This window comes from Rousettus aegyptiacus, unplaced genomic scaffold (genome assembly GCF_014176215.1).
Source record: "Rousettus aegyptiacus isolate mRouAeg1 unplaced genomic scaffold, mRouAeg1.p scaffold_m13_p_15, whole genome shotgun sequence".
NCBI lineage: Eukaryota > Metazoa > Chordata > Mammalia > Chiroptera > Pteropodidae > Rousettus > Rousettus aegyptiacus.
The window spans coordinates 29666855-29680621 of NW_023416290.1; positions in this window are offsets into that span (position 1 = coordinate 29666855).

Sequence of the window (13767 nt, forward strand, 5' to 3'; positions counted from 1 at the left end):
ATATTTGAGTACCTACTACGTACTATGATTTGGCACTATGGCGGAAAAGTAGGTGTGGTTCTTGCCCTTATAAAGTTTATGGTCTGTTGTTGCTCAATGAGTAAATCATGATTTAGTGGGAAACAATATATTATGTATTATCAAGGGAAACTAAGAGCACATGAATTTTCTTGGACCCAGGAAGGAGTTAATATTGGGAAGGATCACTGAATGAATGAAACTGGGTTAATATAATACATAAAAATATTCTAATAACAGATAACTAACTCTAGTTTAAGCTTTTCAGAGAAGTCATCACTTTTGCAAGATGAAAATAAGCTGTATTACCTAGCACCTTGGGATCACAGAAACGATGATAATGTTAACAGTGACAGTCATAGCCAACATTTGTTGAGTGCTCATCATGTGCCAGGTAGGGTGCTAAGTGCTGTATAGCTTTGATCCTATTACTCTTATGAGCAGTGGACACAGAATCCTATATTTCCCCACCTTTGCCACTAATGTGCAGAGTGATTCTGATAAATTTGCTTCTTTGGATCTCAGTTTTCTGGTTTAACAAATGAGGGGATTCAGATAAAATATTGTCTAGGCACTCTTAAGATACCACTCTTTTGTGTGTCTTATTAATAGTTAACAGAGAAATATTCAGTCAGAGGTATAGGTTTAAACCTCACCCACTTCTCTCATGTATAATACTCTTTAGAACCATGTTTGAAGCATGAGTAATATATGAAACTATAGCAAGTTTTCCCTTAATAGTAGGGCATAGCATAGCATCTACAGAGGATATATCTTTAAACACGGCCCCAAGTTAAGGAAGTACATGCATGAATCTCTCTAGAACGATCCTGCTCTTTTAGACTGAATTTACCCCAACTAAATTTTTTCTTCTTATAAATATAATACAGTAATACCTATTACCTTAAAAAAGTATGTTTGTGATATCATATTATTTTGCTTATTAACAGATATAGAACTTATGCTAAATTTATGAGGCGTGCAACTGAATGTTATAGTGTTCTTGAGCCACCACTGTTTTACAAATTTGGCATCTGCAGGACTCAGAAGGCTGAAATGTTTTAAATTTATTTACACCCTGGAGTTTCCTTAGGGAACTGTTTTCCATAAGCTAATGAGGCACTGGTGCAAGGCCTCTCTGTTATTCCTGGCAGAAACACTGAGACACATCGGCCTGCTGCCCTGCTTTTTCCTCAGTAGTTCAGGGCAAATAATAAATATGGGAAAATACATCATCCCTTTGAATGTGAGAGCCAAGCTGCAGGGTTGCCAAGTCTAAAACAAAGCAATTGCAAGTTTGGAGTCTGTTCATGTCCTGTACCACATGTGCCTGCATTTTAGGGACACTCTAAATGTGGTCTTTATCATGCCGAATTACTTATTCCAAGTACATGGGCAATCTTTTGAAATCTACTCTATAAACTAGGCCTTTCTTAAAGAGATTTCATTCTAGTGAATTAAATACTATCCTGAGATCAGGGAACTTGTCTTCTTTATTATGGGTCAAATAGAATTTGTTAAGCACCTCTAAGGAGCCAGGCTCTATGTTGAAAATGGCAGCAGTGGAAAAAAAAGAAGCAGGTTATGACATGACTTCTCGCCTTTACAAGAGCTTAAGATCAAGCCAGAGGGGGTGTCTCAGATTATAAAGGTTAGTCTTATCAAGAGCAATAACCCTCATCTTTCTAAGGATTTCAACTTGATAGAGGACTGGACACACCCTTGGAACACAGTAGATGCCCAATGAATGAGTTGAAGTTGCTGCTTTGTTTCTGGTCTCCCATGAGAGCAGTCTAGCTGGTATTTAACATGGGAGTTAATCTGGCATTAAATGTTTATATGGTTTCAGGGCCTCCCTAGTCCCCAGATTCAGGCCCTCATGCATGTAGATATTCCCACCTCTAGCTGTCCTCTGATATATCACTCTTGTCTAGCTTAACTCCATATGGGAAATTAAATCTTACTGATTTAATTGTGTATCACCCCACCCCAAACATTCTCTTTCTGCTTTATTTTCTCTGCTTTTTACTCAGAGCCGGTTGAAGTCAATCCACATGTGTTTCCTGAGTTTGAGGAGGTAGTAAAGAGAATTTTTAAAAATCTCTTTGATAGTTTATAAGAAATGAAGGTCTCTTCAATAACTAGACATATTCCATCTTTGGTGTAGTTCCTAGGCAATCTTGGTTTGGGGAGAGAGGATGAATCTGAGATTTCAAAAGTCCTTTTCCAGTTCTGAGACTTTACCGGGACAACACTGTCGTTCATGGCTGAGGGACCCTGGCACACCAGTCAGCGCTGATCCTCAACAAGTTTGTAGAATGGGTGTGCCCATCCTCTTCCTCCCATGGTGGAATCCCTCTTTCTCTGTTGAACGCTTGATTGCTGTCTATGATATACCCATGGATTTTTCCCTTACTTCACTGATTCTCAAGGTGTTATTAGAGAACCAGAATGTTAGTTAATAAGGGTTCAAAGAATTGCTAAAGGAAAAAAGTTAGATCAGGAAAAGAGTGAAAATGAGAGCTAAAGCCCAGGTTCATGGTCATTGCAAATTAACCAGTATGCATGAGGCCTTTGTATATATTTGGGGCTCATATGGCCTATTCTGTCAGGTAAGACACACTCTGTTTCTCTACATCTTTTCTACTGCTTCTCTCGAGACTGCAGACCTAAATACCAATTATTTCATTCTGCTGTGATTGGAAACAGTCATTTTAACTTAGATTCTCCATATAAAGAGATGGGACTGGAGAAGAAATCAGAAATTAGGGGGTGCTCTGAGATGATTTCTCTGGGTTCTAGGTACTTCACATATACTACCTCTATAATTACACATTTAAGATAAATTTATGAGGTGTATATTTTATCACCATTTTACAGATAATGAAATCAAAAGTCTGAGAATTTAACTAATTGCCTCAAATCATATAGCTATTAATGGCCGAGCCAATATATATACCCAGGCCAATATTTTTTGTCCCTTACTATGGTGCTTCATTCAATTAATCAGTTCTATGTGGTGTCTGAGCAATTGATTTAATTTTTCACTGACCTTTGCAGGTAAACCATCTAGTTGAGTCCCTAGTACCTCTTTTCCAACTGTGGGAAAATCAGGAGCGTGGTTGTGGGTAAGGGCTGGTTGCCCTTCACTGGGACAGAACTCCTGGCTTTGTCCTCCCACAACTCCAGGCCTCTGCACAGTCTCCCCTTAGCCTGAAATCCCTTCCCTGACCCCATCATTGGGAGAATATTAGTCTGCAAACATGATTCCTTAGGGCCCCATGTGTGACTCTTGTAAGAAGAGCATCTTTCATGCTGTACTGTCTTTATTTATATATATGCCTTTCTTTTTACCTAGAATATAAAGTCATAAGTTTCTTAAGCCTACATACCTGGCATACCAGATGTTCAATAAAGATTCAATAAATGAATGATGCAGAGAAACAGAATTCTCATCACTCCTCCCTGTGTTTCAGGACAACTCACAACTAAGTCTTGCCTAAACATGGGAGAAATGAGTCCTGTGGATGTCACTGTCTATGTTCAGGCAAAGGCCTGGAAGTGTCAGAGTATATTGCAGACCAGGGTGCTCCCAGAATTTTGGCATAGAGGAGGAGTGATGACAGACTGTCTCTGCTGAACTATAGCTCCTCAATTAGCAATTCCTTTGGGTTGATAAAGTCTTTCTTAAAATAGAAACACCTTCTAGAGGGGTTAAATTTACTGATGTTTCAGTGACATTTATTTTCCTCATATTAGTTATTGTTATTTTAGTCATTTTTAAAATATTAGATTCAAACTACTTTCGGCTTGCCTGAGGTGATCTCTTTGAGGGAAACAGAACAGGGAATGAGATGGGGACAGGCTTGGGGGACATAGAAATCCTATAGGTAAGGTACTCCTTTAGGGAGATCTCTTTTCCCCACAATGAGTACCCTGATAATAGGGTCATAGGCAGTCAGAAGCAGCATGAGGTCATGGGGAGCTCTGAAAGGTGAGAGTAGAAAAGAGAGGGAGGAGAGGGGAAGCTGGAGAAAAATGTCATCACTCTGATGGGGAAAACAACCTTGTAAGTGGTGATTCTCTCCCATAGCTGATGCCTGAGTTAGAGCAAGGCATGGCAGAGAAATGATGTTTCTGATTTTGAGTGACTATCCTTGAAAAGGAAGCCCTCTGCTGGACATAAATGGCACTCAGAACCTAGGAGGTCTCAATGAGCATAAAATTAACCTATGCTCCAAGACACCCTGATTACTCACATAACTCACCAGAAATCTAAATGAACTGATATGTTTGGGACAACCTACAATTAAGAGAAAGCAGCAAGAGAGAGCAAGCTGGCATCTAGGATTTATAAGGGATGTTTATAGGGGCCAGATTACACTGTTTATATCTTACTAATGAAAACTGATTTTCAGAATGAGAAGTATGGAGTCTTGCAAAATTCTTATTCATCAAAGCAAGATATTCTGGTGAAGATGCAGCTGGCAGGTCATGAGACTTTTCTTTGAACAAATGCATCAAAGCTTGCATACAGTTGGGTTTGCCTACTAAATCAAAGTAGCTGATGTAGGAATCTGTACTACAATTTTATCTATGTAATCTCCATTGTCTTGTCATTGCCAATCAAGGCTTGTGGTACTTTCTTCTAAATATCTCTAGTGGATTCAAATCCTCTTCTATTGACAGTGGATGGGATCTGTGAAAATATTTCAGTGTACCTGGGTATCAGTTTGGGGAAGAAGCCAGCTGACTACTCTGTATAACATTAATTTTGTTAACAAAAGAATACTTGGCTTCAGAAGACAAAGTCATGGAGATATTTATGGGTGGATTAATCACTGGCACTATATACAACTCATTACAGAACCCAAGGCTCCCCCGTGGTTCAGGAAGGGAACATGCTATACAGAGCCCTCCCAGATCACACCCCAGCTTTGCTCCAGCCCCACCATTATGGTGCCTTAAATGCTCAAACAGCAACTGGCACAAGGACCTTTTCTGCACATCTCTAAGAAGACTAGTGAAGCACAGTGGGGAGGTCTTAGACCAACACTGATGCATATTAATGGGCTCCTTCCTTCCTATAGGACCTGGGGGAAGGTATTTTATTTGCAGAGTAGTGAATGAGTAACAAAACATGGACTTTGGGGTTTGTAGAGCTGGCTTCTAATTCTAAGACTAGCTGGCCCTTATGGAGCATGAGATACCTCAGAGCCTCAGTTTTCTCATCTATCAGATGGTTATAACAACCGTAGAAGGTTCTTAAGAGGCTAAAAGAGAAGACATGGAAAATGCCTGGCACATAGTAGGCTCTTCCTTCTAACTCCCACTTGCCATTAATAGTTTTGCTAAAACAAACCTTCCTCAAGAAACCTTCTCTGACCTCTGAATCCATGTTAGGCACCCTTTCCAAAGACGCTGTTCTTCCCCACCATACCCCTTAATATGCTCAAAACATTTTTTTTTCTAAGCTGCATACTCTAAGTAAACCCTGTCATATTCTCCAACACCTATCACAGTATTGAATCGCAGTTGGTTTTCCATATTCAGTATTTGTTGAATGAATGAAGTAAAATGAATAAACAGTGAGTAGTGTTTGTTCCAGTTCTTTGATCATTGAGGGAAGAGGCTCTATGGAATTGCAGAACAAGTGTGGATATAAGATATTTATGGGTCCAATTTGGTCCTGTAAAACAATGGAGTGCTAGGAATGGTACCAAGGTCATTGAGGCAGTCCATGACACCAGACTCTGCTTTTCTTAGTTTTGGTCACAGATAGCTGTGAAGGTGGTCACATATGACAGGCAAGTCAAGAGGAGAAATTACACTCTTAATTTTTTTTAATTTTAATTTTATTTTTTAAATAATTTAGAAAAAATTTTTGATTACAGTCCACATACAATATATTAGATTCAGGTGTACAACATAATAATTAGATATTTATATAACTTACTAAGTGTTCACTCTGATAATCCAATAACCACCTAATACCACACGTAGTTATTACAATATTATTGACTATATTCCCTAAGCTGTACTATACACCCCCATTACTATTTTGTAACTACAAATCAGTACTCCTTAATCCTTTCCAAACTTCACTCATGCTCACAATCCTCCATCTATCTGGAAATCATAAAAATAATCTCTGTATTTATGAGTGTATTCATTTTGTTTGTTGATTTTGTTTTTTAGATTCTACATATATGTGAAAGCATATGCTATTTGTCTTTGTTTGACTGACTTATTTCATTTATTTCACTTAGCATAATACCCTCTAGGTCTATCATGTTGTTGCATATAAGATATCTTTTTTTTATGGCCGAGTAATACTTCATTGTATATATGAACCACTTCTTTATCTATTTATCTATTGATGAACACTTCGGTTGCTTTTATGTGGTAGCTATTATAAATGGTAGCTATTATACAATGAACATGCCTCTTCAAAGTAGAATTTTAGGTTACTTCAGATAAATACCCAGGAATGGAATTATAGGGCGCTTATTTGTCTTTTATTATAGCTTTTGTTTTAATTAATTAATTAATTGACACAAAGTTATTAACTTTAATAGATTTAGTTAGAGTGATATTTCTACTTATATATATTCTCGGAAACCAGTATTCTGTTTTTTCTTTCTCTCTTTTTCAATTAAGTTTATTGAGGTAATATTGGTTATACAATTATATAATTTTCAGGTGTACGTTATAATTTGACATCTGTATATTCTATTGTGTGTTTACCACCCAAAGTCCAGTTTCCTTCAACTACCATATATTTGATCCCCTTTATCCATTTCATCCTTCCCTACCCCCATATATTTGAACCCCTTTACTTCGCTTACCTTCCCCTTCCTCCCCCACTCCCTACCCTCTGGTAACCACTAGTCTATAGACCATGTCCATGAGTCTCTGTCTGTTTGTCCTGTTCATTTATTGCTTTTAGGTTTAAATCCTACATATAAGTAATATCATGTGATTTTCAAAATTTTCTGTCTGGCTTATTTCACTTAGCATGATTATTTCAAGGTCCATCCATGTTCTTGCAAATGGCAGTATTTCATCTCTTCTTATGGATGAGTAATATTCCATTGTATATATGTACCACAGCTTCTTTAGCCAATCATCTATCATAGGACACTTCAGTTGCTTCCATGTCCCGGTCACTGTCAATAATGCTGCTATGAACATCAATGTGCAAATATCTTTTCGGATATGAGTTTTCAAGTCTTTGGGGTACATACCCAGTAGAGGGATTGCTGGATCATATGGTAGATCAATTCTTAGTTTTTTGAGGAATCTCCATACTGTTTTCCATAGTGGCTTTACCAATTTGCAGTCCCACCAGCAGTGTATGAGGGTTCCTTTTTTTCCGCATCTTCTCTAACATTTGTTATTTCTTGTCCTATTGATTATAGCTATTCTAACAGGTGTGAGATGATATCTTATTGTGGTTTTGATTTGCATTTTCCTACTAGCTAGTGATGTTAAGCATCTTTTCATATATTTGTTGGCCATTTGTGTGTCCTCTAGGGAAAAGTGTGTCTGTTCAGGTCCTCTGCATGTTTTTGATTGGATTTTTTTTTTTTTGATCGTTGTTGAGTCATATGAGTTCTTTGTATATTTTGGATATTAGACTCTTATCGGAGGCATTACTTGCAAATATATTTTCCCATTCAGATGGTTGTCTCTTTACCTCGTTGATTTTTTTTTTTAAGCTGAGCAGAAGCTTTTTAGTTTGATGTAGTCTCATTTATTTATTTTTGCTTTTACTCCCCTTGCCTTTGATTTCAAATTCATAAAATCCTCTTTAAGTCCGAGGTCCGTGAGTTTAGTTCCTATGTTTTCTTCTATGCATTTTATTGTTTCAGGTGTTATATTTGGGTACTTAAACCACTTTTAGTTAATTTTGGTGTGTGGTGATAGACAACGGTCTAGTTTCATTCTTTTGTACGTGGCTTTCCAATTTTCCCAGCATGTTTTATTGAAGAAGTTTTCCTTTCTTCACTGTATGTTTTTGGCTTTTTTTGTTTAAAATTATTTGCACATATGTGTTTATTTCTGGACTCTAGATTCTGTACCACTGGTCTATGTGTCTGTTTTGCTTCCAATGCCATGCCATTTTTATTACTGTCACTTTGTAGTACAATTTGAAGTCAGACAGAGTGATGCCTCCCATCTCGTTCTGTTTTCTCAGGATGGCTTTGGCGATTCCGGGTCTTTTGTGCTTCCATACAAATCTGCTGATTTTTTGTTCTATTTCTTTAAAAAATGCCAATGAGATTTTGATGGGGATTGCATTAAATCTGTATAATGCTTTAAGTAATATGGTCATTTTTAACTATGTTGATTCTTCCAATCCAAGAACATAGAATATCTTTCCATTTCTTTGTATCTTCTTTGATTTCTCGTAATAGTGTCTTTTAGTTTTCATTATATAGGCCCTTCACATGTTTCCTTACATTTATTCCTAGTTATCTTATTCTTTTTGGTGCAATTGCAAAAGGAATTATCTTTTCCACTTCTTTTTCTGACACTTCATTTTTAGAGCATAGGAATGCTATGGATTTTTGAACATTGATTTTGTATCCAGAAACTTTACTGTGTTTGCTTGTTGTTTCTAGTAGTGTTCTTGTGGAGTCTTTAGGGTTTTCTATATGGAGAATCATGTCATTAACAAATAGTGACAGTCTGACTTCTTTGTTTCCTATATGGGTGTCTTTTATATCTTGTCTGATTGTACTTGCTAGGACCTGCAATGTTATATTGAATAAGAGTGGTGAAAGTGGACAGCCTTGCCTTGGTTCTGATCTTAGAGGGAAAGTTTTTAGTTTTTCACCATTAAGTATAATGTTTAGCCTGTTTTTTAAAGTCTATTTTGTCTGGAATAAGTATTATTATCCTAGCTTTTTTTTTTTCATTTAAACTTTCATGAAATGTCTTTATCTATCACTTTACTTTCAGTCTGTGTGAGTCTTTCAATCTGAAATGAGTCTCTTGTAGGCAACAGGCATAGGTATTGTTTTCTTATCCATTCAGCCACTTTATATTTTTTGATTGGAGCATTTAATCCATTTACATTTAAACTAATTGTTGATAGATATGTAGTTATTACCATTTTGTTACTCAGATTTTTGATTTTTTTCTATTTAAAAAGTCCTTTTAACATTTCATATAATACTGATTTGGTGGTGACAAAGTCCTTTAGCTTTTTCTTGTCTGGGAAGCTCTTTATCTGTTCTTTGGTTCTAAATGATAGCTTTGCTGGGTAGAGTAATCTTGGTTGTAGGTTCTTGCTTTTCATTACTTTGAAAGTTTTGGGCCTATCTCTTCTGTCCTGCAGAGTTTCTGTTGAGAAATCAGCTGACAGTCTGATGTAAGCTTCCTTGTAGGAGCTTTTCTCTTGATGCTTTTAGGATTCTTTCTTTGTCTTTTGACTTTGGTATTTTAACTATGATGTGTCTCGGTGTGGGCCTCTTTGGGTTCACCCTGTTTGGGACTCTGTGCTTTCTGGGCTTGTATGTCTCTTTCCTTTGCCAGGTTAGTGAAGTTGTCTGTCATTATATCCTGAAACAGGTTTTTAATTTCTTGCTCTCCGTCTCCTCTTCAGATACCTCTGTGGTGTAAATGTTGGTACACTTGATGTTGTCCCAGAGGCCCCAAAAACTATCCTCATTTTTTTGGATTCTTTTTTCTTGTTGCTGTCCTGATTGGGTATTTTCTGCTACCTTATTTTTCAAATCACTGATTTAATTCTTTGCTTCATCTACTTTACTGTTGATTCCCTCTAATGCATTCTTTATATCAGTATTGCATTCTTCATTTCTGCCTGGTTCTTTTTTATGTTTTCTATTTCCATTTTTATGTTTCCTGTCTCTTTGTTCAAGTTCTCACTGAGATCACAGAGGATCTTTATAACCAGAGTTTTGAACTCTGCATGTAGTAGATCACTTGTCTCCATTTTGTTTAGTTCCTTTTCTGAAGCTTTTTCTGTTCTTTCATTTGGGATGTGTTTCTTTGTCTCCCCATTTTGGCTGCCTCCCTGTGTTTGTTTCTATGTATTAGGTAGAGCCGTTCTGTCTCCTGTCTTAGTAGAGTAGCCTTATGTAGTAGGTGTCCTGTAGGGCCCAGTGGTGCAGTCTTCCTGGTCACATGCCTTGAGTGCTCCAGGTGTGTCCCTTGGATGGGCTGTGTGTGCCCTCCTATTATAGTTGAGTCTTGGTTGCTCTTTACACATCAGTGGGAGAAACTGACCTTTGGGCTGATTGGTTGTGAGGAAAGGCCATGACTATAGTGGAAAAGCTGTTGGGGAGGGGCTGATCCCACAGAGCCAGATTTGCTCAATCAGGGCTCTGGTGTCTGCCTAGTCTGCCCTTTAGGTGTGTGGTTTATAGAGGTGGCCAAGTGGTGCTCTTGGTTGGTCCCAAGTGGGCCACCAGGCATGCTGGCCCTGGGGCTTCCTAGGAGGGATGCTGCTGCAAACCAGGTTTATCCTAGCCTGTGCTCTGCCTGGGGCCATGTGGAATGAGCCACGAAGTAATTCGCAGATGGCCACCACTTGCTCTGGGTTCGGTGGTGCATGGGAGAGGCCAAGCCCCAAACCAAGGCCAGCTGCCACTAGTGCTGAGTTTGGGGCTGCTCAGCAAGTGGTATGGGGCACACTCAGGCCAGATGCTGCTTGTTTGCATTTTGTGAACCTTTGAGAGATTTTAGGAAGGTTCATAGGATGAGCCATGACAGGCTATTTGTGTGGAAAAGTCACTGGAAGTGGCTTAGGTAGACCACAAATTGTGGTGTTGAGTCTCAGGGAATCATCAGGTTAGGGCGAAAGGTGTTAGCCAGGTTGATGGAGACTCAGATATGGCGCCCACCTAAGTCTGCACACTGGGAGAGGGTGGGCTCAACAAAGGAACAATGGCTTCTGCCAGCACTTCTGTCTGGGAAAAAGCTGCCTCTTTTGTCTCTGACATGAAGCCAGACAATTCAGTTTCTCCTTATATGTCCTTGTGGCCTTTCGAGTGCTACTCTAGCACTAGAGCTCAGAGGGAGGAAATCCTTCAGCGAGTAAGTTTATGTGGTTTAGACTTAAGCCACCTTTTGTCTCACTCAGACACAATCTCCACTGTCTTTCACAGCTGGAAGTTGTGGGCACTTTTCTTCCTGGCACTGGAACCCTGGACTAGGGAGCCCAGTGTGGGACTTGGACCCCTCGCTACTTGGGGAGGACCCCTGCAGCTGAAATATTCCTCCAGATTTTTAACCACCACATGTTGTTGTGAGACCAGCCTGCCTGTTGCTTGTCTGTGCCCCTCCTATGATTCTTGTTGAAGCTTCTATATGTATTTGATTATAGGACTTTTGTTCAGCTAGACTTCAGGCAATTCTCAGTGATGATTGTTTTATTGGTTAGTTGTAATTTTGATGTAGTCATGAGAGGATGCAAGCACAGCATTTACCTCCTCCATCCTAACTAGAAAAATCTCTTTAAAAAATGACAAATATTAAAATACTTGGTGTATGTGATTAGTGGTTCTTAGGACTGATAGAAGGAAATGTAGATATTTTCCTTGTGAGTCCTCTTTGGAGGTTAATAAGTAGAATTGTTTATTTCAGGCTTGATTTTACTCATTGCGTTGGAATGAGTATAGCTATTAGACTAACATCGTGTTTGAAAAATCTTAGTTAAGCCCTGGGCATATATCAGGAATTCCAGAGATTTTCATCTGTGCTTATCATATAGCAGTGTGTGTGGGAAATGGACCAAGAGTTAAAGACCAGGTTTTATATGACATCTCACCCTTCTGATAGCTGACTGCTCAATCCTCCTAAGTCTGTTTTTTAATTTGAAAAGTGTCCTGATTTCACAGGCTTGTTGCAAAGATAAAATTAATGCTGTATCAAAGTCAGAAGTCATGTAAAATAGTAATCTTTGGTAGTTGCACAGGCTGAACCCAAAGAGCATTGATGGGAGTGGTTTCTGTTGTGGCAGGTACCAAGAAACTTGGCCCTATTCTGCTGTTCCTTTCTTTGAAGAAATCAGCTATCAGGCTCTGGTTGGCTTATATGCAAATGGAAAAATAATATGACCAAAGTAAACAATAGTGGGAAATTGCATTTGTATAATTTAAAAATGGTTTATTTTAAAAAAAATTCAAGTCATTTGTTTCCATTCAATCCATTTCCTCTTGGTTTGAGTGGATTATTGCTTTGTCATTAATTGCACTTTCTTTAGAGTTTTTCCCCATCTCTTTCAAGACCAGATACTATTACTTTGTTGATATAACCACTGATCTTATTAAAATTTTATCCAGATAAATCATGATTTTTTAAGATAAGAGAGATGCTAACACAAACATGGAAAGCTGGTCACCACATGGAGGCTTGGAAAAGTAAATGCTCTACAGTTGGTTAATAGGGGCACATTTTAGTCTATAGTTCTAATTTGCATTTTCAACCCATTTGCAGACTCACTGAGAAGTGGAGAGGGGCTGAAGTTTACTTGTAGACTTACACAGAGTGTTACATTTTAAAGAAATTTCCAAGGCATTTTAATCTAGACAAGCTTTTGTTGGCTGAGGAATCATAGAATGCACCCAAAATACTTTTGCAGAGTGTGGTGTTGAGTGCCATTTTATTCCCATGGACTAGAAGTTCGGTATGAAAGACCAAGATTGAAAAATGCAGTCTGACATTTTATATACTTACATCTATCTCACTCAGGGCTGAGCCATTCCTGAAAGTTAAAGTTTAAAATTTCCAAGTATACCTGGGGTAGTGGTGCTCAAAACATAAAAAGTGCAGAGGCATCTCATTTGTGGGGCTGTTCAAACTTTCTCTTCCTTTATTATGTGTGCATGATGGAAAGCTATTTAATGTTAAAAGTAAATAATGGCTTTTAAGGCATAAGCACTCAGATTAGTGAGTTTAAATATTATGTATTTGTAACTGTAGCCAGATTATTTGATATCACCTGTCTTTGTCTATTATTAGAGAATACTATTTTATGCAGTTTTGTTTCATAAGAGGGGATAGATAATTTAAAATATGGTAACAAGTTTATAAAGCTTTCTTTCCAGTTGTAAATAATAATTGTCAATGAGAACAACTCATACCCAAAGCAGAGAGAATTTTATTACCACCATTCAGGATGACCTGCTTTAAGTAGCAACAGATGAATCTTTTTGATGGGAAGAGTGAGTGTCATTTGTTGAAATATAATTGTTTAACTTATCTGCTATGTCTTAATTTATCTGCATATTTATTTATTGAGAATGTATTCATCTTATTTATCTGCATCTTCTCAGGATGCAAAGAAGAATTTGAGCGTGCTTTGTACCATCCTTCCTTTCTATTGAGGCCCTATATTCCATTCTTCTATTGCCACATGACTATTTCATAGGCATCTAATACAGAGTCATCCTCTGCTAACTAGTAGACTAAAACTGACTAGTTTTCAACTAGTCAATAACTAATTATCAAATCCTGCAGATTTTTACTTTGCAGCATCTAATGATTATTATCCCTCATTCAATTCCATTTCCAACATCACTCTGTCAGTCCAGGCTCTAGTCCATAGATGACTAGATTCACTACTCTTCTGTGTAATACACATCACTCTCCACAGTGCTGTCAGATTAATTTCCTAACATGGCACTTTACTCTCACCATTTCTCTGTTCAAAGCACCACCATAGTTCCTCATTACCTTCAGAATAAATGCCTCCTTCTCGATCTGGCATTAAAGCTG